At 43.5% G+C, this 5,000-nt stretch overlaps 1 non-coding gene across 1 annotated transcript in view; it reads left to right on the forward strand.

Annotated features, from left to right (window-relative positions):
- The first annotated feature begins 4,981 nt into the window (after positions 1-4,981).
- Positions 4,982-5,000, forward strand: part of TRNAS-AGA (transfer RNA serine (anticodon AGA)) — an 82-nt gene continuing 63 nt past the window's right edge. Inside the window, exon 1 of the tRNA in view lies at positions 4,982-5,000. This exon is cut by the window's right edge and continues 63 nt beyond it. This is a non-coding gene — a tRNA (tRNA-Ser).

Raw genomic sequence — 5,000 nt, forward strand, 5'->3', positions numbered from 1 at the left:
GTTTGGGCCCATGGGAGGGCTCAGACGGAAAGGAGCGCTATGTGTTTGTTGGAGTCCAGATTTTGCTGGATTGGTTTTCGGGTGCCATGTTGCATTTGCAGAGCCCCAGAGGTATCAAAGCAATGGAAACCCACCAGAAGTGACCCCATTTTGGAAACTACACCCCTCAAGGAATTCATTTATGGTTTTTGTTATCATTTTGACCGCACAGTTTTTTCACAGCACCTATTTGAATTGGGCTGTGAAATGAAAAAAATGATACTTTTTCCAATAAAATGTCATTTTTGATCAAATTTTCTTATTTTCACAGGGAACAACATACCCCATTTTGTTGCCCAATTTGTCCTTAGTGCGGCAATACCCCATTTGTGGTGATAAACTGCCGTTTGGGCCCATGGGAGGGCTCAGACGGAAAGGAGCGCTATGTGTTTGTTGGAGTCCAGATTTTGCTGGATTGGTTTTCGGGTGCCATGTTGCATTTGCAGAGCCCCAGAGGTATCAAAGCAATGGAAACCCACCAGAAGTGACCCCATTTTGGAAACTACACCCCTCAAGGAATTCATTTATGGTTTTTGTTATCATTTTGACCGCACAGTTTTTTCACAGCACCTATTTGAATTGGGCTGTGAAATGAAAAAAATGATATTTTTTCCAATAAGATGTCATTTTTGATCAAAATTTCTTATTTTCACAAGGAACAACATACCCCATTTTGTTGCCCAATTTGTCCTTAGTGCGGCAATACCCCATTTGTGGTGATAAACTGCCCTTTGGGCCCATGGGAGGGCTCAGAAGGAAAGGACCACCATTTGGCCTACTGGAGCTTTTCTGGTGCTAAGTCATGTGTGCAGAAGCCCCTGAGGTACCAGTACAGTTGAAACCCCCGAGAAGTGACCCCATTTTAAAAACTACACCCCTTAAGACATTCATCTAGAGGTGTAGTGAGCATTTTGACCCCACAGGTACTGTGTAAAAGATAATGCGCAGCAGATGGTGCAGTGTGAGATTTGCAATTTTAGATATGTATATGCCATTTCAGTGTCCAATATAGTGTGCCCAGCATGCGCCACCGGAGATATACACCCCTTAAATTGTAATGTGGGTTCTCCTGGGTACGACAATACCCTACATGTGGCTGTTATCAGCTGCCTGGGCATACGGCAGGGCTCAGAAGGGAAAGATGAGGGGGGTAAGCTGTGCGGAGTGCATCAGGGTAAATTGAAAATCAAGGGATGTATGATACATTTTAAAACAATCTTTTATACAGAGCCCTGGTTTTTCGGGACACGTGTCACATTGGTATATTGTGTTCTTCCTTATCCCCCTCTTATAGCAGACTCTGCACCTCTTTTGACTCTTTCCCTTTCCACCGGTTTGGGGACCTTCTCCTGGAAAGTGTTGCCCTGGTACGATGCGCCCCCCCTTCCTGGACCCTAAAGATTAGATCTTGAAATTCCAGGAAAGTTCCCCTCTGGCCTGCACATCGACGTAGCACATACGCATTGTACAAAGCCATCTGTATGATGTGCCCGGCCAGCTTCTTATACCTCACCGCATGGCGCTGTAGGGCTTCAGGACTTGATTTGACAAGTCCATCCCTCCCATGTACCTATTGTAGTCCAGGATGCAGTCTGGTTTGGGGGTGGCCTTTCCTTCATATATCCTAAATCTGTAGGTATACCCTGATGCACTCTCGCAGCTTATACATCTTCACGCCATACCTTGCCCTCTTACCTGGCAGGTACTGGCGGAATTGAACCCTCCCTTTAAAATGTACCAGGGACTCATCAATAGAAAAACACTTCTCGGGGGTGTATGCTTGGGAAAACCGGGCACTGGAACGGTCTAATAGGGGTCTCCGTTTATACAAACGGTCAAAACTGGGGTCATCTCGGAGTGGGCACGGCTCATTATCAGTATAATGTAAGAAGCGAAGTATTGCCTCATTTATTTATTTTTTTAGGTTCCAGTTCATTTCTGAAGTTGCTTTGAGGGGCCCATATATTAGAAACCCCTATCAAACACCCCATTTTAGAAACTAGACCCCTCAAAGTATTCACAACAGCATTTAGAAAGTTTATGAACCCTTTAGGTGTTTCACAGAAATTTAGAGCAAAGTAGAGGTGAAATTTACTCTTTTTATACCATTTTTTTTATAACACAAAAGGATTTATCAGAGAAACGCAACTCTTTACTTCTTGCCCAGATTCTGCAGTTTAGAGAAATATCCCACATGTGGCCCTCGGGCGGTAATGGACTGAAGCACCGGCCTCCGAAGCAAAGGAGCACCTAGCGGATTTTGAGCCCTCTTTTTTATTAGGCACCATGTCCGGTTTGAAGAGGTCTTGTGGTGCCAAAACATTGGAAACCCCCCAAAAGTGACCCCAATTTGGAAACTAGACCCCTTGAGGAATCCATTGTAGTTTTCATGGGGTGCATGCGGCTTTTTGATCAGTTTTTATTCCATTTTTAGGTGGCGTGGTGACTAATAAACAGCAATTCTACTATTGTTTTTGTATACTTTTTTTTTTACAGCGTTCACCGTGCGCTATAAATGATATATTAACTTTATTCGGCGGGGCGATACGATCACGGCGATACCAGATGTTTATAGTTTTTTTTTATGTCTTATGGCGTTTGCACAATAAAATACGTTTTGTAAACAATCATTCACTTTTTGTGTTACCTTATTCTAAGAGCCATAACGTTTTTATTTTTCAATCAATAAAGCCGTGCGAGGACTTATTTTTTGCGTAACGAACTGTATTTTCCATCAGTACCATTTTTAGGTACATGCGACTTTTTGATCTCTTTTTATTCCATTTTTTGGGAGGTGAAGTGACCAAACAATTGTGATTGTGGTACGGTTTATTAATTTTTTTTTTTACGGCGTTCACCGTGCGGGATAAATAACAAAATAATTTTGTAGTTCAGGCCGTTACGGACGCGGCGATACCAATTATGTATAGTTTATTTGTTTGTTTATATATTTTTATTAATAATAAAGGCCTGATAAGGGAAAAAGTGGGACTTTTACTTTTATTACTTTTAAAACTTTTATTTTCTTATTTTTACACATCTTTTTTTAACTTTTTTTTTACTTTATTACTTTGTCCCACTAGGGGACATGAGGGCAGGAGGCCCTGATCGCTATTCTAATACACTGCACTACATGCGTAGTGCAGTGTATTAGAACTGTCAGCTACTCACTGACAGCAAGCATAGTGGGTCCTGACGTTGTCAGGACCCACTAGGCTTCCGTCTATGGCATAGCCGGACGCCATTGTTTGGTGTCCGGTTGCCATAGTCACCATCGCCGGCCGCTATCGCGTAGCAGGCCGGCGATGGCAGCTTAACCCCTAAAAAGCCGCGATCTCTATAGAACGCGGCTTTTAAGGGGTTAATCAGCGGGGACACAGCGATCGGTCCCCGCTGTAGGAGCTGTGACAGCTGCTGAACAAGACAGCAGCGTCACAGCTCCTGTATGTGTCGGGAGGACGGCCGAAACGGCCGTTACTCCCGAGACGTACTATTACGGCATGGAGCGCGAACGATACAGCTGCCATGACGTAATAGTACGTCAAGGAGCGGGAAGGGGTTAATGCCTTTAGTTTCGACAGCAGCAACCTCTGCGCTTCCAATGATAAACTTACTGAGCTCAGCAGGGTCTTGGGGCAGAGTTTTTTTTATCTGTAGTCGTGGCCGAGTGGTTAAGGCGATGGACTAGAAATCCATTGGGGTCTCCCCGCGGAGTTTCAAATCCTGCCGACTACGTCTTGAATTTTTTGCCTCCGTGAAGCGATAAAAATAAGGTAATACGCTTGTGCTAGGTAACAAAGAAGTTTAATTGCAGTCATATCGTGATTATGCCGTACTCCACTGCTCTGTCACTAATCAGATGCCGGACCCTACATTTAAAGAGGCTCTGTACCCAGTTTATTAATTCCCTATTTACTAATCTAATAGGCGCTTTGCTGCTGATAATTACTGTGTGGTTTGATTTTTTTTTTTAAACGTGTATCATTTGCAAAGTTATGATCATTTTTCTAAATATGCTAATGTGGCTCTAATTGCCAAATAGGAGGTGACTCTTTCTTTTCACTCTGGGCAGTGCAATGTTTTCTGTATGACCATGTCCAACCACCATACATTCTACCCCTTCCCGTCCCAGCAAAACACAACGTGATCATATAGAATACAGCTTCTATAACCACTTGTGTGTTTAACTGACGATATCTCGGGTTCTCGCACAGCTAGAACTGTGGTCCTGGTGTCATATGAAAGACTAGAATCTCCTCTTTCATATGCCACCAGAACCACTGTTCTAGGTAGTCCCCAGCCCGAGATATGGCTGTTTGAATTGATCCCCCTTCCCTCCAGCTTTAGTCATTTACACTGTGAAGCAACTTCATGCCGATTGGACAGTGTCAGAGGCTGTGAGATAGCTCCACCTCAGGAGAATCGCTGGTGTTACCTCCCTCCCAGTTGTCTAATAAAGGCTCCTTTCCATATTTAGAAAAAAAGCTCATAACTTTTAAATTAATAAACCAGGTATTAGAAAACTTCCTCAGAAAATTCATTTCTCCCTTGCAAGATGATTGGACTAATCTCCTTCCGTGGCCAGAATTTGCCTATAATAATTATACTGGGGAATCTACGTAATCTTCTCCTTTCTTTCTGGTCTATTGGCAACATCCGAAAGTTGCTCTATCAGTCCCAACTTTATCTGAGGTCCCAGCAGCTAATCTGTCCCATGCTGACTTCCTGCGCATTTAAAAGGAAGCAATGGAGGCTATTGTCAAAGCTGAAAGATGCAGAATTCCTCCTTACTTTTGTCCTGGAGACAAAGTCTGGCTGTTTTGTAAGCACCCAAAGTCTGGCTGTCTTTTAATGCCTTTAGTTTCGACAGCAGCAACCTCTGCGCTTCCAATGATAAACTTACTGAGCTCAGCAGGGTCTTGGGGCAGAGTTTTTTTTATCTGTAGTCGTGGCCGAGTGGT

The sequence above is a fragment of the Rhinoderma darwinii genome (genome assembly GCF_050947455.1).
Source record: "Rhinoderma darwinii isolate aRhiDar2 chromosome 1 unlocalized genomic scaffold, aRhiDar2.hap1 SUPER_1_unloc_1, whole genome shotgun sequence".
NCBI classification, from domain to species: Eukaryota; Metazoa; Chordata; class Amphibia; order Anura; family Rhinodermatidae; genus Rhinoderma; species Rhinoderma darwinii.